Source organism: Micrasema longulum, unplaced genomic scaffold (assembly GCF_059751315.1).
Source record: "Micrasema longulum isolate JH-2025_06_02 unplaced genomic scaffold, ASM5975131v1 h1tg001916l, whole genome shotgun sequence".
Lineage (NCBI taxonomy): Eukaryota > Metazoa > Arthropoda > Insecta > Trichoptera > Brachycentridae > Micrasema > Micrasema longulum.
Window position 1 is genome coordinate 45,115 of NW_028279090.1, and position 26,624 is coordinate 71,738.

The window sequence follows — 26,624 nt, forward strand, 5'->3', positions numbered from 1 at the left end:
ACAACTGAACAGTGAGTATTTATATCGCCTATAGTTTTTTTTTTATTTGTTTATAAAGACTGTGTCCACTGTAATTGGACTTTTTGGCATGTTGCAATGCATGAAAATATTAATAAGGTTTAAATTCATATCCCTGAATAAACGTTTCTTTAAAAGCGACTTGTCGTCTGCCTGTGGCAGTATTATGACACTAACAGCCATGTGGAACAATAATAAACCATGATAATTGTACTCGCTTTTGATCACTGTGCTGTAACACCTCAAATCAAGTTTTGAGTTGGAAACTAAACCAAATACTAGATCGGCATGCTAATCACTCGATGCTTTGGTTATTAACCATACATTTCAATCGTTACGTAAAAAGAAATCGATCACAATTATATAAGACTTACACCTAGATGTTCAACTGTAATAATAATAAATAAGATGTATATTTTTGTATTAAAAAAAAAAATAATTAAAGCATAAAAATAGTATTTTCAATAAGAAAAAAATCTTACATAAGCTCAGCCCGTATAAAGCATATAGTCCTTATTTGTTCATTTAGCACAAACGTAAGTACAAATTTAATATACGTAAGGTACATATACATATATCGCCGCCAAACAGTTTAATCAGCCAATTAATTGTGCGTATAGGACGCCATTAGGTGCCAGCATTATTTTTTTTTTTATTTGTTTATTTTTCCATAGAAATATAATTACAAAAATACACTTTACACATCTTAAATACATCTTAAAATTAAGCTATAACTTGAATTGAAAAAAATGCCCACAAAGACTACAGCGTCTGAGCGTGGGCCATTCCTTTTTTAATTATTAAAAAGTTTAAAGCACATATACCATATACATGAACATGAAAAGAAAAGAAAATAAAAATAAAAGAAAAATCAAATTAACATATGCTGATATTACGAAAATATTATTTATTTGCAGTATGCATTTTTTTAAATTTAATGGTTATGCCGTTCTTTGAATTAATTAAGATAGCTCAACGTTCAACGTGTTGGCTGGTTAAACGCTAGACCTTTTTAAACAACTCAAACAAAAGCCACCGGGTAAGGTTAGAATATATTAGATTATAAGATTATAGATATATTATAGATAATCAAAAAAGTTTTTTAGTCAACTTATTAAGTCAAAGATTAAGAAGTAAAGTAAAAAAGTATTATTTTTAAACATTATCTAACCTATTCTAACCTAACGTAACTTCACATAACAAAGTAAAACAATTATTATCGTTGTGTTAGTATTAAAGAGCCTAAGCGACGTTCAGCCCTTTCGTCAAACTTGCTTTCGAAACGTCGGCTAAGCGTCCGTTCGCCAATCGACTGAATCCCGGCTTTTAATGAACAGCCTAACCGCCCAATTGAGTGGCTGATTTAACTATTTGCTGGCATATTCATGTGCATATTTTTTACAATGTTTTTGGACCGCAAAAAAAAGTAAGAAGAGGTTTTTGTGAATTTGCTAACATTAATTAGTACGTTTGACCACAAAATTAAGTAATTTGGAAAAACAGAAGTATTATGAGCAAAAACTAGGAAGCGTTGCAATATTTTTAATATGACTTAATAACCATGAATCGTGATAGATTCGTATAAAAGTAGTCAATGAATTAAACGAGATATAAATACATTACATGAGCAGAGTCGCTTGGAAGTTTGTTGCTTACTTACTTACTTATATTTTAGATGTTCTATTTACAAAAAATAAAAAATGAAGTATTATCATTTCGTTCGTAAATGCTGGTAACAAAACAATTTAAAGTGTGACCATAACTGTCAATTTGAGACCACAAATTATTTTTAGGTACGTAACCATAACCTTCAATTATTTTTTTTTTGTAGTTTCTCATAAGCATAAGAATATAAACCTGTATTTATAAATTACTCATAACCTATAAACATACAAAAAGAACAGTATATCAGCTTATGTTCTTAAACAAACGTATAATTTTGAAGCATTGTGTGTAATTATTTATTTGCGTTATAACTTAAATTTAATATCTAGGCATTCAAAGCTCTGTTTTTAATGAGTTATTTAATGTATTTTCTACCAATTTGTATATTTCTTCGTTTCCTACTCAAATGAAATAAGAAAATCGTGAAGTTTACACTTTCTAACACCCGCCTTTTTAATTTTATTTAATGATATTATTATCGGAGTAAAATAATCATTTATCTTTTTGCAGATCTTTCTGGTAAAGTTTCTTTCGTAGTATCATTAAACCGTGTTATCATCGTGTTGTGAACTTCGTTATAATGATGATTGTGAGATTTTTCATTGCAAAGCAGTAAAGGCGGTATTTTGTTTCAGATAGAAACTTTATCGAAGGAAATGGAAGACATTGTTTTAGTTCATGCACGGTCCGACCTATAGATTATATAAAACCAACGCTTCCCTAAAAATTTGACTTTTAAACAATAAGTATCTTTTATATAATAAAATTAGTTTACTAATCGTAAACTAATCTTTACTAACAAATTTACTACGAGTATTAGCTAATCTCAGTATTAGTTGACTAATTGATAGCTAACTATTAGTTAACTAATCTTTATAGTAACTACAACAAATAATTCTTAATTAGTTTATTTTGGCGATCTGAGCTGGGTTCGATGTTCATTCATAATTTCATTGATATTTCATTGATCCCAAACTTTCAAAAATTTCCTTCTTTTAAAAAACACGCACTATCCTGGATTCAAACTAAAGATATTAACTCTTTTTTTATATGATATATTTTGTTGTCCTTTAATAATAAGGAAAAAATTTATAGTTTTTTTAATGTTTTTTTTTAAATATTTTATTTTTAATTACTTTAAAACAAAAAAGTATCTTTTAATATTTTACAGAATATTTTCTTTTATTTTTTACTATAAAAAAAATATACCTGTCTACAGCTAAAATTCATAAACATTTCTTGTACGAACAGGCCAAGCCTTTGTGAGATTTTTTGTTTACTATTTTTACTGTTATTATGTAGTTCATTGCTATGTAATTATCCTTTATATACTCTGTTTTACCTCTTATGTATATTGTAAAAACGAAAAAATTTAAATAAATTTAAAAAATAATAATTTTAAAAAAAAATACTTCTAACAAATTGCGACAAACCCATGCGCAATCTTTCACCTGTCCAGTTAAATAAATTCAAATTCATTGTGCTTCGTTTAATTCTGGAATAAGGAACTACGTATGTCTGTTGGTTCCTATGAGACAGTCGCCCAGTACTGAATTCACAAGTTCGCGCACGCGCAAATTGATACCTTATAATCTCTGTGGAAGCAGTTCTAACAAACCAATCTATATTTATTTTTCATATGTTGTGTTTAGCAAATTAAGCACTTCGATCGGTTGTCACAAATGTATTATAATATTAAACTATAAAATACTTATACCTTTTTTATGCTGAAATCATAACACGAAATTGCTTTTTATTTCATTTAAAAGCACTTAACTTGAATTAGTATGTTGTAAGTGCGTACCTATTTTACTTATGTACCTAGTACCTGCTTTCCTAATCGAAAACCTCACCGCATGCCCCTGCTTTAGTTCTACTGTTCGCATTGCAATTTAGCGGGTAATGCATTTTGCTACTATGCATGAGATCCCGGGTTCGCTTTTTTCGCTCTTTATAACAGAGAACTGTGATAAATCAAAATTAACAGTTCAAACTTCGTAAGATATATTAATTCATCTCAAAAAAAAATTTTATTTGTACACATAATACGCCTCTAAAACACTCTTAAATATGATAAATTAATATATAAATGCAAAGAAAAAAATATATCTTAAAACACCAAATATCTATGTCATTTAAACCAGATGTTTATTTTAGTAATTTTCACTCGATTTAGGCTTCAAACCAAACGTTGCGATGCTCTAGGTGCATTCAAATTGATTTCAGTTTTTCTTCTTGTAGCCCTGAATATCAAAATGCACACGAAATATTATTTTCATTTTTTGGATAAAACAAACTGCACTCCATATTTTTTTCTGCGCAGTGACGCTGTAATGCGGTTCGACCTTTATCCGCACTCGATAATGCACAAAATTTGTGTTCCAATCGCATGATATACTAATTATGTTTTACGTGAAGACAAGATGACTAATCTCGCGCTTCACATCCAATTCGGAAACTGAAATATTGGAGTGAAATAACAACTGTTAAATACATTAATACGTGTTTTATGTTGACCCTGAAGGGAATAGACTCGGGACCTCTTGCATGATAGGAAAATGTGTTAGCCTTTACACGACGAAGTGGACATTAAATAATATGAAAGAAGAACATTCTTCAGCCTAGTTCTACGTTCCAAAAATATGTCAAAATTAATGAGAATTTTAACTATTTTATTTTTAACAAACCCCATTTCCAGATATATAATATAGGTTAAGCGCCACGAGCGTTTACTTTCCACGTAGTAATACGTGTTGTACACTTCACTCAGTGCACACTTTAGTATATACACCGGCCACGGAACCGAATGTGAGTACCGTTATCGACATCGTTAATTCATCAGACCTTACTCGATAATATTTTCGTCTTGTTACTACACAAGCAGGCGTACAGGTGAGGTCGAATTCCTCGGCCGGTTTACCGGGGTACCCGGTACTGCCAGCGCCTGGTAGGAGCCTCCTTACGCCATGGCCTAACACACCCAGAACATTTTATGAGATGAAAAATACCTTATTTACATAATGGATACATTTAAACACTAAGACAGTCCGGAGCCGAACCTGCCTCCGACATACCGACATAGTAAGAATTTCATAATCTTTACGATTTAAAACAAGTTTAGCCAAATAAAACACCTATCGTTCTAATGAAGTATTACAGAAGTTTAAAGAGGACGTGGGGTTTTGGCTGTGTAGAAATGGCGTCAATTTGTGCGTGGTTCCAGCTAGTCGAATGATTCATACGGGCTCAAATCTCATTTATCAACAGTTTTGATTGATCGTTTCTTCCGCGGTTGTTTCAAAACATGTTGATGCTTTATTCAACAATTTTCTACATTTCAAGTTTACCCAAGTCAGTTTGTGCAAGTAGTTTTTTTGTCACAATACAACAGTATACGTTATCTGAAAATTGTATAGTAATGCCGCAGCATTAAGAACATTGCCACTCGTCGTGACCTCTTTACATCCTTCACCAACTCGCAACTCGGACACGTCTAAAAAACTCTGCACAATTAAAGTAACATGGTTACATAGCGAAATGTCACATCGCCATCACCAGAGTACCGTTTGACCAAACCGGAAATTGCGTTTCGAAGCACTCGTCGTTCCCGTTCCTATTGGCGAACAAGTCGCATGCGCAGTGAATCCTTATTCTTTATTGGGTTATTTTCACCCAACATGTCCAGCCGGAAGCGAGTGTGATGCCCACAATAATAATTTGACAGCTCGCCATTTCTGCAAACACTGACCACGAATTATTTCAATATAGGTTCTATTTATTCTACAAACCAAAAGCACTTATTCACTTAATTCATTCGATTCGCACTCGTAATGCTTCTTACTGCCCAGCTGTTTCTTCTTATTTCTAAGTTAGTTTTTCTTTCTACATAACGCATGAGTGCGCAATTTTTAGCAATTGTGAATTTGGGGCATATATTAGACAATTAGTTAGCGTCAAAGTATTAATAAATGAATGGAAGAGCAAGATCAGTAGATCACTGTTACTTTGTAAATAGTGAAATTCGTTATGTAAGTGTCTGGGTTAATGGATTCTACAATAAACGGTACAATTAGATAACTTTGTTGGGCGTTTGTTCTTCGGGAAGATTACCAATGCTGTTTACTCTTCAAATTAGTGCGTTTACGCCCATAACCTTTACATTTTCCGTATTCATGATTCCTCATCAATCATGTCGATCATACTTTCTCGATAGATATCGTATGGATACTATCGTTATTTATTATGATGGCCCGATAACGTGGTCGGCACGAAGATCGTTTAATCATAATTGAAATGAGCCTCTCTGATTTATTAATTGCTTTCTCTTCTATCGGTTAAGTTAGTAGACCCACCCGGGTACATTTTCTCGCAATGGCGAAGATGGTCGAAATCGGAGCAACTCTTAGACATCTGTTCTCGCGTTCAAAGAATAATCTTGTATACTTGGTTCATAAATATTGTTTTTATTTGTTATAATAATTAGCGATATACATTTGAATAACCATTCGATGTCTAACGAGTAAAAAAAAAAATCAATTAAATATGTTATATACATTAATCTTTTGGGCATGTACCTTTGTAAAAAATCGCACAAATATTTTCAAGCATCGGACAAAAAACATCTCAAATATAAATTAGCTACCGCGTAGGTAAAAGATCGAGATAAAAACTTTTACTCTATTGCGAAGGAATGAAAGTTGATTCTGCGTTTTTTGTTGAATAAAAATCATCAGACCGGCTCGCCATTCTTATGGAGAGACGAACTTTATACGTAGATATTGGATAATCAAATGTACCTATAGAAGCATCTTTTGTTTGTTGGATAGACAAGTAACAAGCATACATTATTTTGAGAGTGAAGAAATATTGGATATTGAGCAATAAATGCCGAACCTCTATACACGCCTCATACTCGGCATACATCGAGAGAGATGTTTTCGCTTTGAAAGATTTTTTTCGTAGAGAAGAATGATTGTCCAGTGGCCAGTGTTTTTATTTTAACGAGTTTGGTGTTTTGTTTGAAGTAATTACCCAATTTCCATTGAATTCCTTCCATATTACACTAACAAGCGTTGAGCGTACAGAGACTAAGATTCTCAATCAAGAATGTAATGTATGTACAGAGTGTATAGAGGTAGGTATAGTGAACAATAAATATAAATCTGTCATTTAAGCATGCGGCTTTTGCAACCTGTAACACGATATACAGAATTTAATTTAATTTCAACAATTGCTTAAAACGTGTTGGTGTTTTATACATGCAAAACGGTTACTTGGACGCAAAATCTGTCCCAAACCACAATCCTTGTGGGACGCCATCACGGCATACTGATGCAATGGCACACTTAAGTACGGCTTCACTACGCAGTTCAACACTCCTTTCGTGGCGGCAATTCAGCGGCTCAATGCAAAACGGCTTATTTATCATAACTGCATTTGAAACAACGTTTATAAATTGCGATTCATCTTTTGAAGGTTTCTCGTCCTTTTGTTGCACGCGGTAATATTTTAGGAGGAATTAACAGTTACGGGGGCTGTCCAAATGTGGGTTGGAATGACGAGTTACCTAATACGACTTACTTGGGTGAATGCTTATGTTGCATATTATGTCAATTAAAGTTTCTTAAGTGAACTAGGTAAACCGCTAGTTTAACATACGAATATTTAATAGTAATAGTAGGAATGTCTCTAAATACGCAAAAATAAATAAATAAATCAATGAAATACATTGGTGATAATCAGGTTCTGTAAAAGTAATAATCACAGATATAATTAAACTTACCTGGATGCACAATATTTGAGTTTGTCCAAATGTTTGTAGACAAAAGACTGGATTTCACCCCCTCGGGAGTCATTAAGATTAACAAATTTTAACATGGATGGAGAGTACCTTAAATAAGGGAATATGGAAGTCTAGGCATTTACAGGGCTTATGACCTGTCATTGGCTGGTTTAAGTGGCCACTTTAGACACTGTGTAAGATTCACCATTTTGCCTATGTTTGAACATCCATATTTCTTCGACTCTTCTATTTGTTGATTTTAGTGAAGTTAAAGACCTGAAACCTTTAGGTGTTTAGCGTTTTTTTTTTTCGTTCATTAACGCCCAAGAGGCATTTACGGGAAGGAATAAAATTCATGCTAACATACTTTCAAATAAAACATAAAATATACATAAAAAATTGTGAAATTAGTTAGTAGAAAAAAATAGAAAAGATATAATAAAAAAGTTATACAAACTAAAATAAAAATAATAATAATGAAAGTAAGCAAAAAATAGTAAGCATATTAACAAAAAATGCAAAGATGTTAAGTTAATAAAATAAATGGCGAAAAGCAAACAAAGTAAATAAAATGTTACGGTTAGCAAGAAAGAAAAATGTGAGTAAAATTAATAATTAACCAAACATATTATCGCGAAAAATAAGAAATAATACAAATATATGAAATGTGTATTTGCCAATACTGAGCAAGCGGATATTATAGCAAATAAAAACAAGTATAGGGTAAAAAAAATACATTTATTTGTTCAAATTATTTTGCTAGTATTTTCTAAAACCACATTTCCAAGTACCAGAGACAATATAATATCTTGTCATCGCATGTATAATTATCTTAATTACAATACTGTATTAGCCACGTTGAATCATCTAGCGTAGATGTCTCGTGTTGCCGGTATATTACGTATATTTAATAACCACTATTTACTAAAGGTCACGAGGCTATCCGTTGATTCAGGTCAACCGCCTTTAGAAACCAAGATGAGACTCCGTTTACAAGGATTGTGTGTCTGAAGTCGAAACACAACTATTGATTTGCAGCAACACAACTGCCGCTTGCCCACCACATACCGCGCACCGCATTTGAGGACTAAAGTCTCGTTGGCGGTGCCCACATACGATGAAAAATTGTTCGTTGCCGAGCGAGAAAATCTACCCAAGGGAGCTCTCTGTAATCTGGTAGCCTTGGGATCATTGTGGTTATCATTAAGTAAAACAGAAGTACATCGTAATATGTGCTTCATTGGATCGAGGAAAAAAAGGAAGTGAATTCTTCACTGACTAAGATTATACTGATTGGACATGATCAATTCGCCGAAATGATTGCAAGACTTTTAGAAAGCCCTAATATTTATTTTGGAAGTCATCAGATCTGTATATCCAATCGGACCTATAAAAGGACTACAGATAGTAGCGAGATGTTCCATTCGGCATTCATAGGGAGAATGAAGGGGACAAGACCACAGGATGTTTTCAGAATATTGATTAGGATATCCGCAGCAGCACGAAAGGAAACCAACAATAATAATAATAATTTATTAAAAATCACAAAAATTAACATATTACAACAGAGATGAAGAACATTTTGCAGAAGGGAATATAGAAGTCTAGGCATCCACATGTCTTATAACCTGTCATTGGCTGGTTTAAGTGGCCACTTTACACACTGTGTAACATTTACCATTATGTCTATATAAACATCTATATTCCTTCGATTCTTCCATCTGTTGAAGTTAAAGATTTTTTTCCCGCGTTGCCTAGTGTGTGGGTAAAATAATTCAATCAGATTAATCTCACCCGTACAATAAAGGTTATAGCTATCTTACTTCACAAACGTCAACATATGGAGGAATTGAAGGAATAAAAATTTTCAAATATAGGCAAAATTGTAAATGTTACACAGTGTGTAAAGTGGCCAATCAATAACAGGTCACGAGCCTTGTGGACGCCAAGACTTCTATATTCCCTTCTCTAAAAGGTTCTTCATCTCTGTTTTAACATATTCATATTGAAAGCTCCCTAGGGAGTTGAATCCAGTTCTTGTCTATAAAAAATTTGGACAAACCCAAAACATTGTTAAACGTGAAAATTTTGCATTTTTTGTAATAGATTTTTCTGGATAAAAACACATAATTTTCCATTAAATTTACCATGTCCTGATAATAACTGGGTAGTCAAGTGATCAAGAATAATCCAAGGAGATTTTAAAAGCTGATGGATTGAGGGGAAAAAAGGGATCATTCACATATCGATTGCCAAGCATTAAGAAAAATATTCAAAGACTTTTTTTTATCCGAATGAGACATTACCTACTTCGGTTGAGACGGACGCCGCCTATAACAGACAAGCGCTTCCAACACAGCTACAAAATAAAATAAAAACTTAAAATAAAGCTATTAGAATGACTGATGACTTAAGATTAACCTCAAGAAAGCAATGAACCTTCATCTTGTTACCTAAGAAGGAAACTTTCTTAAAACGCACCAATAAAAAAGTAATACAAACCTGTTCACACCTTAAGTGAATCCATGAAGATACTTTTACAAAGGTAAACAATCGACAATCAAATCTATTCATTAAAAAAAGTAGGTATATTTGATGATGATTTGTGGATTATTACACGGAGTTTGGATTATTGTGATTACCTGCGTATGTTACGCAATAGTAATATATTTTGTTTATGTGGAAAAAGCATGTACTCGTATGTAGACGTATTATGTTACCACATCCTAAGTTCATTATTATAAAGAGCCTACCGCGCTAATAGTGTGTATTTAAAAAATGTATTTTTTAGAATAATATATTATTAGCATCATACTCACTCTGATGGTACGTAGGGCGCTGTGCTTGTAAGACCAAATGCAGCGTATCTTGATAATCTTTTATATTAAAGCAGAGTGACCAGTCTTACGAAGTCAGGTGCCTGTACAGGGACAATACAATATTGCGGTATAAACCACATTTTAAACCAAATATTTAATCTCAACCTCGCCAGGAATCGAGCCTGGAAGTTAAAGCATGGAAGAAGAACGCGCCAGCCACTTTAATACGAAGCGGACTTACTTCAATTATATTTCCGTTTTTCGGTTTTGCTTCAGAGTACAGTCCATTCAAATCTTTAATGATCTTTGCTTTGTGTATGTAACATGAAGTTTTCGTTTAAAACATCAATGCACACTTACACAAGCAAATATTGTATGGTTACTCGGTTCACCGACAGGCATTACACAATAACATAGGCCATTAAACATTAGAACGCACCCTAGGTAACTATCCAATCAAAAATACTATAAAAATACTCAAATAAAAATGTTAGTCTTGTTACACAATTTCACACAAAAAACAGTATTTGTCATCCGCCAGGCAAATAAATTTATATTATTGAAATAGATTATCTAAATATTATACTATATTATATATTATATTATAAGACACAATCGCTTCTATGAAAACATAAATATTTTATTTTTTTTAAAGAAATATTTGCGTTCTCATGATTTACCCAAACATTTAATTTTGAGGGCCACTTTCAACGAGTTGTAAATAACTCAGTATTAGAAAATGGGAATCAAGTTGGGGTAGAGTGGGATTCGAACCACAAACCTTTGGTCTGTGAGTCCGAGACACTAGCCATAGGACCACAACCTAATTTTAATAAATATCATATGAGTATTATATATTTTATTTAATCACTTTATACACATGTAAGGGCGAGTGCTACTTCCTACCTACCCAGACTGATTTGAAAAAAAATATGGTAAATATGTCATGAACATATTGTAGGTAGGAATAACAGAATCGTTTTAATTTTATGAAAAGATAAAATATAAATAATATATTTAAAAATACGTAGATATTATATGTATATACTCTAAGGATATTATGTAGGTATGATGATAAAACAATTATTACCTACCTGTCCTGTGGGCAAAACAATATAAAAAATCTGACAGTTCTACACAACACGGCGCGGCGCAATGGCGGGTACACTTTACAAACGTCATATTTTTACTGTTAAACTGTAAATATTATACATATCGCCTTACTATATCACCGTTTCGTAAGTAAAAATGCATATTATTTAGAAATAAATTATTTATAATATCTATTTAACTATTTTTAATTTACTTACGTACTCAGTGTGTGTATTATGACCGGAGTTTCGGACAAATTGGCGTCCCTTTTATCCCGTGAGTAACATTTTATGTTTTTTCCAATACTTCATGACAGCTCTCGACTAAAACAAACGTACATAACTTGTTAGAATAAAATTAAAATATTGTCAATCATAATTAAAGCTAATTATGTACTTTTTTCTTAATGCATTATTTTCATATTGTAAACAAAAAGTCGAATAAGTATGAATTTACCATGTTAACTCACTTGTGCAACATTCGAGTAAAACATTAAATGTGCAATACGCATCATTTAAGTCTCCAAATGCAGGGGCGGGGGACAGACAATCAGCGGCTTTTGTCATGTCGGTTATTTCGAAATTTTTCGAATATATTAAATAAAATATCGCTCAATTAAAATAAATAGAACCACACCTGTGTCATCCAATTTTGACATATTAATAATTACTCACTTTGTTTAACTTCCAGAAAGTATTTTTAACATGTTACTCGTCATAAGAAAGAATCTCACGATGACAGCTTGGGTTCCGAATATATAATATAAGCGTAGTTGCCAGAATGGAAAATAATTTTAGGTTACTCTATAACCATAGATTATATGATCTTTGCAACTGTAAGACATAAAGCTGGCCTTTACAACAACGGCATTAAATTATAACGAAAATAAGAAGTGACAAAAACAAATCGTAAAAAATTATGTCCTTGATTCGACCTTAACAATTGTGTCATGCTGAAGAAGATGCGATCTTATAAAGGTAAATTTGCAACTCAACGAGGATAAAAACTAACGGTATCACCAGTCAATATTAGCATTTCTTGTCGAAATCAATTCCAGTTCATAACAAAACGGTATTTTTATTTATTGAGGTTTGTACTAAATAATTCAGTTATTGGTTGAACGTTTATTTACAAAAATTAATTCATTGATGTTTTTTTAAATTATACCATACTGATAAATATTTCAGCAGTGATGGAAAATCTCTTTGATAAAGGAATATGGAGGTCTAGGCATTGTCAGAGCTTTTAACTCGGTTAAAGTGTTCACGGTACATTTATTCATTTCTTTTTGCAACAAAAAAAATAATACAAATGTACGCAAAGTCGCAGAATTCACATTTTTGTATATTTATTTATTTATTAATTTACACTCCTTACGGGCTTTTACATATATTAGAAATTACATTCAAGTGCAGCAGTGAAACATAAGTATATAAATTTAGTTCAAATTAAAGATAACATAAGAAAAGCTAAAAGATACAATAATAAGTAAAAATAAGGAAATGTACCAACATAATAAATTTACAATATTTAATAAATTTACATATGAAAACATACACACATACATATACATACATATAAGTTTATACATTATTATAGAGCTACATGAGAAAAAAAAGTAGTAAATAAAGAACAATATAAGAAATTTTATACAAATTAATTTATAACCTTTTGAATACTTAACCTATATTTATATAAAGACAGACGAAATATATCAACTTCACCGTACTCGTTCCCTAGCCGGTGTAGTCTAGGTATTGGTGAATTGTAATAATAATTGTGACTGCCAGGAGATTCAAAAAATAACGTTAGCTGCCGAGTATTTCGAACAGGTACTTTTAAGCTGATAACACTAGTTAATTCCGGGACGTCCAATACGCCATTTGCTATTTTATATCAATTTAATAAATCATTTATGATTCTTCTTTTACAAAGAGTTGACATATTTAGTGTACATAATAAATTATCGTAATCAATATTTTCAGTGGGTATATTAAGTTTGTAATTGATGAATCTAAGGAATTTACGTTGTACTCTTTCTAACTTTAAAATATGAACATTGTAATAAGGTGACCAAATTGTTGAATTGAATTCTAAATTACTTCTAACCAAGGCAGTTAATAGCATTTTGAGAGTAGTGATGGAATTAAAATCTTTTACGGTTCGTACAATTAAAATCTTTTATATTATAAATATATTTTCAAACATCTTATGTAATTCATTTTATTTCGGAGTAGCATGTATGATTTGCCCTCTACTGACCCGTGGAAACGTTCCGAAGTGTCGAATCTATTATTTTTTAAAGCATAAGTTTACTTTCACGTCAATTGCAATTTAATTTTAAATAGGTTATGTGATTTTAAAAATGGAAATAAAAATATTTAAAAAATCATTAAAAAAATATACATTAATTTCAGTGCAACGGGAAATTCACGGATTTATCTATATAATAATTTATTGTGCCATATGTAATTTTGTATGTATTATAAAATAAATAAATGCATGTTATCATATTTTGCCATATGAGACATATTTCTCAGCTTTCTTCCAGTCCTTTTAATGGACTAGAGTTTTTAAATGGTTGTTATTTTACTTTCACCACTCTGTCCAAATTTAAACATTAAAAATAATGGTACATATTGTTAATTATGTATTTTAAAAATTCATATTAGTAGTATCATTCATCATCAATCCTGTACAAAGTAACTCTAGAATCTTAATGTTTTCACTTTAATATTTTAATTGATTTATAACTTGCATTTTTCATGTATCTAACAATAATTTAAGTTTTTCTATATGTTTGCTGACAAGATCTGAATTTAAGGAAGTTTATAAATTATTTTATTTATTCTTAAGATATATGTTGGTATATTTCGAATGAAGTATATATTTTTCTGTTTGAATTGTTCACTAAATCATAGATAACATCATTTGTTTTTCAAATATACTTTCGTATGAACGCTACATGCTTGGAATTCACAGTTAGAAGAACATTTTAGTGGACTTTGTTATGTCACAGTGTGGACATTTTTTGTTAAAGATATCGTGATGCTTTTCAAGCTGTAGTAGAAATGTAGAAATATAAACACAATACCTATGAATGCCTTTTATCACGTTTTTACCGTCCGTATTACTCAATGGAATATTTCTATACTTGTGGGCTGTTATTTACAAATATAAACATTATATCATTGTAAATTAAACCCCATTATACATTGTTCCCTTTAAGGACCACTCGCCAACTAAAAACATATCCGCACAGTTAAAAAACCATAATTTTGTGCATAGTAAAATTATAAGTGTACGAATTAATTGTTTAAAAAGTTATATGCATATCTTAGTAAGTTTACATCTACTGGGAAATGTCGTACAATTAGAAATTTAAAAAAAAACAAATAAACAAATAAACCATCACGACGTTGCCCTATTGGAGTGAGCAGAGAGGATAGAACGCGTATAGCTTAAATTCTGGTGTTTATTGAAAATCACACAGCGATTTTTGCATCACAAAAAAAGCTATGTGGACATTTTCAGAAAAAAAGTACCGTAATCTACAATTTCGCAAAAAAAATCGATGCTACATACATAAGTCATATTTTTAACCTACAATAGATTTTTTTGAGTAATCAAATAAACATTATACTACAGGAAACAGAAAAAAATAGTTTTTTTGTCCCTGTAAAACAGTTGCTTTTCGCTCATCAGTTTTTGCAGCACAGCAGCGTCTTTGCAGACCTCGTTCCTCTACAGTCATACATTTTCTCATGCACGCGCTCCGATTATTTCGACTTTTGACATGTACATCTTAAAGTTATTGTTCATTCTATTTGGTCATGCCATACCTTTCTCGGTCTTCCTCATTTTCTGCATCCATCAACATTTGCTTCGTTAAGATTTTCAGCCGTCGTTTTGCCGTTCATTGCTCTACATGTCAAAACTAACGCACATCTCCTTTCTTGATTTTGTCGATAATGCTTATCTCAGCCTAACATAATGTACGGATGTCGAGATTTGTGCACCTATTATTCATAGTTTAACCACATATTCACCCGAATGATCGCATTTCGACAGCATCAGCCTACTTTCATGATCGTTTTTCCATTTTTCACTAAAAAAATTCATCATGATTAACCCAAGTATTAAAATTTTTGGGACCATTTTTAAAGAGTTGTAAATAACTCTCTATTAAAACATGGTAATCAAGTTGGGGTAGAGTGGCGTTCGAACCTCGGACCTCGGACTTATAAGTCCGCAAAATTTGCGGCGGGATCATAAACCGATTCATTCACTCACATAGATACATAAGCATCGCCACCTGAACTCCATTGTGTAGATTTAAGGTATTTTACCAAACAAAAATGAGCGTATAAATATGGAGAAATATGGATAAGGCAGAATTGTGTATAATAATAGTTATATCAGGGTAAAAAAAACATTTCTTTTTTTTTAAAGCACCCGAAATGTTAACCTACTATGTGAAAAAATTTACTGTAATTTTTTAACTTGATTTTAAGGGTTGCTACCACAACTTTTTTATTATTTAGAAAACAGGTACGATTTTCAAATTACACTAGACTTTCATATTCCCTTCTTGAAAGAAGGCCACCGACTATGTCGAGATTGTAGGAAATATTTCAAAAATTACCATATATCAAACTTAACAAAATGAAATCTCAATCAAAATCGTTTTTGTTATCAAAACCATATATCGTCTGGATTTTTCTATAAAAAAATCAATGAATAATTTTTTGCGTAGGTTCTTTGACTATTTATAAAGATTAACGAACTCAGCACAATATTTCACTCATATTTAAGAAATTCATTATAATGTAAATAAATGCTTGTAACTTTATAACAGCTACTTACAAACGAGGTCATTGCATGAATTATTTGTCAATGCGCTTTGTTTAGTGAGAAATTCTTACTCAGTTATTCAATTACTTTAAGAGAATGCCCTGTTACTTAACTAAACACTGAAATTATCCTATTAAGCATTGTATTTGTTTTTATCAGAACTTCCCATGAATTACCAAAACATAAGAGGGATTGGTTCGAACTTACCAACAAGTTACTAAGGCAAACGTTGTCGTAATGACATTGGATGATTATTTCGCTAATGAGTACAATTACATAAGAACAAAATCGTTACGGAATTGAGATAATTATCAAACATAACTATTTGGTTCCTTCATACAAGATGTAAGAACTGATTAATTACACCTCATTACTCATCTGAGCACAAAATTGCGAAAGAAAATGGTTTTAAAAATACGATAAATCATTTTACTTTTTTTGTACGTTCATGTTTCTTGCATATTTAGCGGGCTTATAACTGTATGCAATAAGAAATTTCAATGTTTTTCATTATTATATTTTATGTTATTAGACTATCAAACTACACCAATTAAAAAAAAAAATGTATCGTCCTATCAGCACTGTGTATGATTTTTTAATGTTTTGTAATTACTCCGTGTGTGACGTCACAAGTTCTCTTCGGTGAGTTCTGCTGATAGTTGAATTCGCTTCCCGCAAACCGTAAATCTATCACAACATCATAATACTTTTTTTAAAAATATTTATTTACTCACTAATAAACAACTTGCTACACATTTTTTTGGAAATACGTCCCAACTCCACGGGACTTAAAATCCTAGGGTGAGTTGGCACGAGTTATTAGTTAACACAGATATACGAGCATATTATCACAAATATTATATAGGATCAGAAACATAATAATAATTTTAAATAATAAATACATGGCACATCAATTTGGTAAACGGCAAACTTATACATTCATTAGTTGATTCGGGAGAACTAGTAACGTCATTCATAGTAGTTCGTTTCGAATCATTTTTGTAATCTGTTTCATAAATTTTCAAGAATCTTCACAGTTAAATTTAATGCTCAAATTTTTACCGCGCGTAAGCAAACATTTTTTATACCCAATTTCCCGTAGCAATGAAATACCTCAATTCTTTAAAACTACCAATTTCAATCACTTATATTTTTGATAAAAAAATAACTTAAATATTAAAATTCGTAGTAAAACATCAAAACGTAAAATGTTGAAACCGCCTAGGATACATAAATTGATTAATTTAACAGGGAAACCGATGGGTTCATTACTTGGTCAATTCTTCTTATATTGTCTTAAAGAAAAAAAATTTTTAACTGCTGGAGAAAATATCATCAAGATACGAGTACTCTAACGACTGATTTTCGACAATAGGTATCAATTTATTGGTATAATATTCAGTATATTATTTATTTTCGTTTTCAACAATTGTACTATATAATAATATATTCGTCTTTTTACCATCTTTGTCTGAGTTTTTTTTTTCTATACGACGCCGACGTGATGAATTTTCAATAATTTAAAATTTCTTGAGTAGGGCTAAAATATATTGACATACGGTCACAATAAAATTATGTTTTTTTATTAAGGCTTTAGAAATTCGGCCCACAATTTCCGTCATACGCTTTATGGTCTTCGCAACAGTAATACGATTCACTGTTAAATTCCTCAACTGTTTGCCAATGACGTTTCGTACCGGAAAATTAACATTACGCTTATCGGTTAGAACTGAGTTCATCTTTGATTCATTTTTAAATTCTCATTACGTAACAAAATTTCAAGGTCTAGTTTGTTTTAAATTAATATATTTTCTTTTATAAGAATACAAACATATAATGTTTTAAATGTTGACGGGAATATAACTCGTTTTTGGTATTTAATTGTTTTCTATTAGACTTATTAACGAGATATAAAGACTATGTAGCAAATTAAAATCGGTATCTAAGAATATTTAGCTAGTTCGTTTTTTTAAATAAATTTGGAGGATTTTTGCTTGTTGATACATTATGGTTTGTTCAGCGGAGCTTAATTTTGCTAGGAGCTTAATAGCTTTAGTTTATTTGTTTAATTTTACTCTATTTAACAGGTCAAGTTTTAAATCACCAATCGAGATATATAAAAGTTCAGGACATCAGTAAATACTAATTTACCATATGAATAAAAGACGAGTGATACTTTAATCCACAAATTTGGAATATCCAATGATCGGTTTCATCGCTTTCACGACATCTTCGAGACTGGTATCTTTATTAAGGAGTTCAATGTATTTATACAAAACAGAGGTAAGGATAAAGAATTCAAAATTATATGAACTTTCAGAAGTCATAATTGAGAAATATCACACTCACAAAGGATGGGACACTAAAAACAAAATACTTAAACTCATTAAAATAGCATTATATCAACTCATTAGTTAACCCTAAAAATTTTTGATAATGATCCTTAAGTAAAAATAACTTTATTTAATTTACTTTCATAATTTTCATTGAATTCTCTATCCTTACCTCTGTTTTGTATAAATACATTGAACTCCTTAAAAAATATACCAGTCTCGAAGATATCGTGAAAGCAATGAAACCGGTGACTGGATATTTTAAATTTGTGGATTAAAGTATCACTCGTCTTTTATTTAAATAATAAATTACAATGAACTTCCATCGAGAATTTTCACTTACAAACTAAAATATTTTAGTAAATACTAACTCTTATAACGAGCTTTTAACCAACTTATAAACACTATTACTATTGCATATTTATATATTCCGCATCGCTATTACTGCTTATTTCTTCCGAATTAGCTATCCTCCAGACAAAGTTCCGAAAGGTCACGTGTTTGAATGTCGTCTCAATAAATTATGATTCGTAGGTGCTATTTTTAAACCAATCTTCATGCTCACGACTTGTGTACGTACATAATTGATTTTGTAAATGAAAAGAGAACAAAATATACGTGTTAGTGAACTGTTAGCGGAAGGTCAAAATTCGGAAACTATAACGAGGTATTGAAGATCGTGAACCAGCACTAAATATGCGCAAACCTTAAAATGTATGAAGTTGAAATATGCAAGAATAATGTGCAAATTATTTTTGGTAGTTTTTTAGCACTTGTTCCCGATATTAATGGTGAAATTGACAAGTTACTCTACGCGATAAAATCTGCATTCAAATATTACATTATTTTTCTTGTGGTTTTGAGCGTTACTTTGCTGCATGAAAATCAACAGGGAAAAGCCAGCTGCTCTCTCATAAAGCGCGATGTGTTTTATCTTTATACCTTTTTGTTCGTGTTGTATAAAAACGCTAGGAGTCTCTTTACCACTATGAATACAGAAGAGTAAGTGTGCCAGTAGTAAGCTGCGTAGTCGACAAGTCTTGTGAGAATCAGAACGATTATACAGGCGCATGCGAGAGCAACTTACTTACTAAAACTATAGTATAACAACGCGGTCGACAATGTACGTGGCAATTGTGAACCTCTGGGAATGAGACGATAATTGTGCAAGTACCTGTGAGAAACACCCGAATTTTATTCAATGATTACAGAAAATATTGGCAATGTCTTTGTTTACAAAACTTTGATTAGTGCAATACAACCAGCGAGACGTGAGATATTATGGCCAAACAATCAAATATGAAGTGAAAAATTAACGCAGTTAAACATTAGAATAGAGGCTTTTACTACAAAAAGTTTAATCAGTAAGTTAAATACTTTTAATTACATGATCCTTCAAATGATTGCCACGCTGCAAATTTTAAAAAATAATTTACTACATACGCATAATAATGTAGCAGATAAAACTTAATACGAGTACACTTGTATCCATACAACTTTAAAAGTTCGTTTTGAAATGCAAATTATAGTAGTTCACAAAATCACACCTTGTTAAAGGAAGCATCGTGTGATTCTACATAAATTAAACATTTACAAACCGTAATTATTGCTGATATAACATTCAATGTCAATTGGCTGCCTTAAGGTTGTGCGTACCCACAAATCTAATATAATACGACATATTATAAAACAGCGAACATAAAACAATGTAGCGCGTAGGTTCTTACGTAGGTTAATACACTTGAGTGTATAATATTATGGGTTTTTAACTATTGAACCTCGTCATCATTATTGCCAATGTGTTTGGAAACGTTATCTTCCAAATTTAGCGTTAGTCTTTCAGTAGGATGAAGATATCATCTACATATACATCTTTGATGGCAGGAAACAAGTTTGGGTGTACATCAGGAATGTGGTAATTCTGCCTACATTACTTCGCGTAGACAAATTCAAATATTATCTGTGACCCTTTATGGAATGTTCAATAACAATTTACATAAATGTTTTACAGTAACTTATTTATTAATTTTTGTTTCAGAATTCAGCGATGCTGATACGGCACAAGGCGGCCCTTGCGGTCGCCTTCCTCTTCTTAGGGATATTGGATTTTTCCAATTCAGAGGTATGTAATATCTACTTTATTATTTTCTTTAGTCAATTTTACCCAATTATCAATTATATTTATTGTAGAATATATTTTTTTGCTCTGTTGGAAAAAAAAACTTGAAATATCAACTTAAATACCGTAAAACAAACACCAGAATAGTAACGTTTTCAAATTACACCTTTTCGTTGGTATTTCCTTTCCAATCAAATGTATCATTGAAAAACAATCGTAAAGAAACACTTCTATTTCGTGCTCCAATAACTAGATATCTACTGATTACTGACATTGTCGACGTAGTCATAATGTAAAATAACAGCATAAGAACATAACGCCTTGTCGTGTAGGCTGCACAATCAAACACGTCGAGATTATTGAGGACTTCATGAAGTGAGAGAATGTCTGACAACTGCAACCTTGAATGCCCGATAATAATTCGTGACTCGAGGAAGCGACAAATCGATTTTAAAATGTACTCGACTAACGAAAAAATAACAATAGTTCGTCCACAACTTAAAATTTTACTTTGTTTTAATGCTGTCGTGAATTTTAAAATCTTTACAAGATGGTCGCGTTTGCGCTAGGATTTTCCTTCTCATTGTGAATGCGTTAGCTGACTCATAGAACATTAAAATGTCAAGGTGATTGGTCGGTCATTTCTTGTTCGCATTGACCAATAATTCACTGACGGAAACAAAAACAGCATAATTCGATGAAATATTCTTAACTTTTTTCACTCAATCACAACGTTCTCGTATTTCTTACATACTAACCTATCTTTTAACAGTTAGATTCAATGAATCAACGCTTAATTATTTGCTAATATTATTTCGCAAACAATCATTAGAAAAATTGAAAATGAAATTAAGTCGGGTGTTTGAACAATGGTTTCAACGGCTCCGAATCTCTCGCTGCTTTTTTCTCTGCTATCATGAATAATTTGTTCCACTTCTTCAAAGCCTACATTATGTTATGTTCATGTGTTGTCTCGGCTGTTTTGAATTCAAGCTGATTGAAGATAGTTGATTACACAAAACAGTGGCATATAATATTATTATATCGTGTTTAATCTAAGGAAGAATGAACATTGCTCACACAGGTTATTAGTTCAAAAAAGTCGTGCAGAAAAATAACTTTCTTTTACTTATCAACATATGTATCTATGGATGTTTGTTTCCTGATTGCGGGGCGTATTGGATCTTGGTTGGATTATTGTTGGCTGACCACTTTCGATATTCGGATCTTTATGATTTACAATGCAGATTTTTCGAAACGATTAATGATTTTCGTGTCAGATTCTCTGCAATGTTTCGATTGTTTCTTGCCGACTCACTCCAGTTCTTGCAGACCAGTATACTGAATGGGTCAGGAAGTTTTCAGCTAAAATTAAGTGCATTAAAAATATCGCTTTCCATTTCGATTTCACTTAATGAATGCAAGTTTTTCATCGTTGTCGAGATCAAAATCAATTTGTTTTCTCAAAGTCGCTTATATACAGCGAAAGACCTCGAAAGTAATAACTAACAAATTATTAATATGTTTTTGATAAAATAAGTCATTTAAATGATTAGACTAAGGCTAAAATTCGTATCTGTTAGGTTGAAAATTTTACAGGAAATGACTGTTCTATACTTTGAATATCTCATATTTGAGAAACAGTAATGACTTGTTGGCTTAGAAAATATGTGAGGCTATCGGATATCTGTTACATTTTTTTTTCAGATACGACTTTTAGGCCTAGCACGCCAGTATAGATAGTTACCGATCCTCTTAAAAATACGTACACATGCCCTAAATAATATAAATACCATTACTGGCGTGTTACGGAATTAATATGCAGTGTGTCAGAGCATTTCTTAGCAAGATGTATCAGTATTTGAAACCCGTGAAAAAGTTGTACAATATCTGGTACCAATAGTTAAATAAATTTAACTTCACTTAAATTTTATTTTCAACAACACAATAACTAAACCGCGTCAAATTAATATATGGGGTACACAAAAAAAATTGTTTTAATGCGCTATATATGGTTGAAATGTAAAAAAAATAAGCACAGCCATTGCATTGTATTTATGAAAATATGTTATTAAAATTACAATCTAAAGAATTTATTGTATCTACATAAGTACACTTCGGAGTTTTCTCTTTAATTGTCGGTACACAACATTTTCGATGAAAGTTTATGATTTGATTACATAACTAAAGGCTTAAGGCAATGAGAAATGAATAATAATATGCTCATTCCATTCATGTGTCATGGGTCCAATCGATCTCAATAGATACCAAAGATGAATATTACTTACGTGTACATACTGTTTACATAATATAATAAACATTAGTTTTATGGCTCTTTATTGAATAACAGAAAATATACAATAGCGCGGCGTTTAATTAGATGCAAAATATACATGTATGAGCATAAAATAAAACTAAACATGTAATTCTTACAAAGTCTTCTTTGCTATGTTAGTTTATATCGTAATAAACAAAAATGTTTATTATTTATGTGTATGCGGTGGTGTAGTGGTTAACAAGCTTGATTCCAAAAGGAAGGTTCCGGATCAGATTCTTAGTGATAACACAAATTAAACGTGATTATTCTAAAGCCTGTGTATTTTCAGCTGTAAATGGGCCTCCTGGGCCCCGATTACAATGGTAAGTTAACTGAGTTATCTTCAACTGTCTATATAAAAAAAAAGATATTTGTGTACTAAAATAAGTATATTTGCAAGAACATTTCAAGTTTCTTCATCGGCAACCTTTAAATGAACAAGTTTAAAAGAAAAAAATGTAGGCATATTCTGCTTTTCATACAGAAAACTTAATTTTACTTTGAAGATAAAATTGAAGATAAATGTTAACTTACCATTGTAATCGGAGCCCTGGCCTATTGTGTTGTAATAATATATATTATATATATCACACAGGTATTCCTACCTTTTTTTATTTTAATTATATCACCTAGCGTTTAATATAACCTCCATGGAATATTGTAAGAAGCACTAAAAGCTTTTGGCCTTTGAAATACATAACTGTGTATTTGGAAAAATCGTAAGGTTTTTTTTAATCCATCAATTTTGAAATCCTAGATCCCTAGGAGCTTTTATACAAACACATAATTTAGATTACTATCTCAAATATCACAAAACAAGTTTTGTTTTTCATTTTAAATTCTATTTTATTTCATTTCGAAGCGCAACAGAAATTATGTAAATAAATTAGTATATAAAGTACAACATACATCCAGGTTACGTTTTTTATTATTTTAAAAAGCGTTCTTAAGAATTTTCCAAATATTTATATTTAAGGGGCATTTTTATCAAATTATAAATAATTCATTATTAGAACATGGAGATCAATTTGTGGTAGAACGGGGTTCGAACTTTGAGCATCTGATCCTTGAGACCACGGCACTAGCCTTGGTATCACGAGTGAAACATGTTACATAGTAAAAAAAATATAAATAAGAACAGAACAAAAAAGCGCTGAAAGATGGTTAAAGATGAGGATTTTTAGTATTTTTATTTTATTTATTTAATTCACACAATTTAATCGTAACAGAATTATTATTTTAAATTTTGCGAATTGTTAGACAATTCCATGTTTAATCGGGACGCTTCTATACCGAAATCAATATATTTATAAATATTATGACACATCAGCATATAAAATATATAATAAAAATTTATGCATGTAAAAAAATATAATACAGATAAGTTATTTAATAAAACTGTTATTATTATATAGTGTAAGAAAGTTAAAATCACGTATCTAAAATGTTTTCGGCCTCGTGGTCTAATGGTCAGCGCGTCTGCCTCCACACAAGAGGTCTCGGGCTCGATTCCCGACATGATTGATATTAAATATTTATTTGAAACGGTGTTTTTCCTCTGGAATATTTCATACTCCCTGGACTGGTACCTGAAGCGTAAGACTGATCACCTTACCTTCATGTAACAAAAATGATCAAGACACGGTGCGATTGGTGCGTCATTTCAGTGCCGATGATAATGATCTAAAATTTTAATTTATTTCTTTGATATTTTCATAATTCAATTTGGTGATTAATTTTGATAGTAAAAATTCATTACAAAATTAATAAAATTAAATTATAATAGCAATACATTTGTATGGTGCAATATATAATTTAATAATTCGGTAAACAGATTAATTGACCAATTAGTCAATATTGTTAACTTATTATTTAATTTTTTAAGTTCTATTTTTTCAAGGATTTTTCATTTTAATGTTGAATGTATATAAAAATGTCCGTAGCGACATCGTGAATTTTTGTTCCTTATTGATTATGCATTGTCGTTTTAAGTGTATGAAAATCTAAAACACTTTGTTGTGATCAAATATGATAATTTCAATTAATTATTGGAAAATTGAGGCGTAGAGAAGATTTGATTTTTACTTGGATAAAAAGTGGATACATCTCTTTGAATAGATTGTAAAGATATTTTTATTACATAGTCATAACATCACATAAAACGATTAGTATTAGAATAAATGTCCATATTACATACATCTATCGACACCTATTCGATCATTTATAATTTATGATGGATAACTTCAGTTTTACTCAATATATTCTAACTCTGTGTTTATTACTCTTAAGTTGGGTTCAACGTGGGTATCACCTCAATGCAACGGTGAAGAAATTAAATTATTCATATAACTCTTGTTAGGCACCTGTAACACGATCGTATTTTCGTATAATACCTTCAAAGTAGTATCATTCTTGTATGAACATTGAATCTTGAATATATTGTCTAGAGAGTTAAGTTAAATTAATTTTACCGGTTAAGGATGATAACTTTAATAAATAGATAAAAAGTGAAATGCAAAAGAACATATCCAGGTGTAATGGAGTGAAAGGTTAGATCTTTTGCGCCTGGACGCTGTGAGTTCATTGTCTGTTTAAATACAATAATAAAATGTCTTGATCTAATTGAAGAGTGAGTTTGCAAAGAAACCTGAGTCAAAATTTATGAATTTCAAAGTAAGAATGCCACTGTAATCACAATTAAAAGCTGCATAGCCAGCAATAATGTTTCCTTAAAATGCTCTTGAAAATCAGAATGTTGATGAAGGCAAATAATCAAAGAGGAGATAAGTAATCTGATTGCATGAATCGAGTCTAAAATCACTTTGACATGTCATATAAAAAAAATCGTTGATTTGGTAAAAACGGACAAAACGTAAATATTATTTGCAGATTAATATAAAGCGCAGATATTTTTTTTACTTAGGTCACTTTGAAAAATCACTCTTTAATAAAAAAAAAATCTATTATTTTTAAAGATTGAAAATCATCTAATGAATTATTTAACAATCTTTATATCAAAATATATTGATAAATCAAACCTTTATGAAAACGGTTGCGAAAATGAGTGCATTATTACAGTTGGCGTATTTTACATAGATTCTGAATGAAAAATCGACCGTGAATCGGAGGCCTAAAAAGAAATACCGTTGCGTAAGCCAGTTTCTCCGCCAAAGTTATTCCGTATTGAGTAGTTAATATTTCTTGTCTTGTCTGATCTGATCAGAAGGCCAGAAGAATCTTGGCTAACTAACTTACTAGGTACTAGGAACACCTTCGTGACTGCTTGGACCGAATTGAACAATCGAAAGTTATCAGCTAACTGAGGTCACAACTCGCGATAATATTTACCAACTCCAGCAACATTTTGCAGAGACAATTACTACAATTGTTCTTAGAGCAATCACATAAATTTTTATTAATTGTTTATTTCAGAAATGCCTTATGTTCTTAATTTTATTTAACTCATTGTCACTCATGTTTTTTTTTTCTGTTTTCAGGATAACCTTTTTTCCTGTCCAAATGGTAAGTTTCGTTTTTCCCATGCGGGTTGTAAATCACAAATATATCGTTAAAATATTGAGGCCACTAACATTATGATTAATAATAAATTCATTGATGCAATGTA

General features: G+C 31.1%; 1 long non-coding RNA gene across 1 annotated transcript in view; it reads left to right on the forward strand.

Moving 5' to 3' along the window:
• Positions 1-26,521, forward strand: part of LOC148273551 (uncharacterized) — a gene marked incomplete at its 3' end in the record, with an annotated part of 46,424 nt that extends 19,903 nt beyond the window's left edge. Inside the window, exons 2-3 of the long non-coding RNA XR_015824549.1 lie at positions 20,602-20,685; positions 26,497-26,521. This is a non-coding gene — a long non-coding RNA (uncharacterized LOC148273551). The remainder of the gene's footprint in view (positions 1-20,601; positions 20,686-26,496) is intronic.
• Between the last annotated feature and the right edge of the window lie 103 nt (positions 26,522-26,624).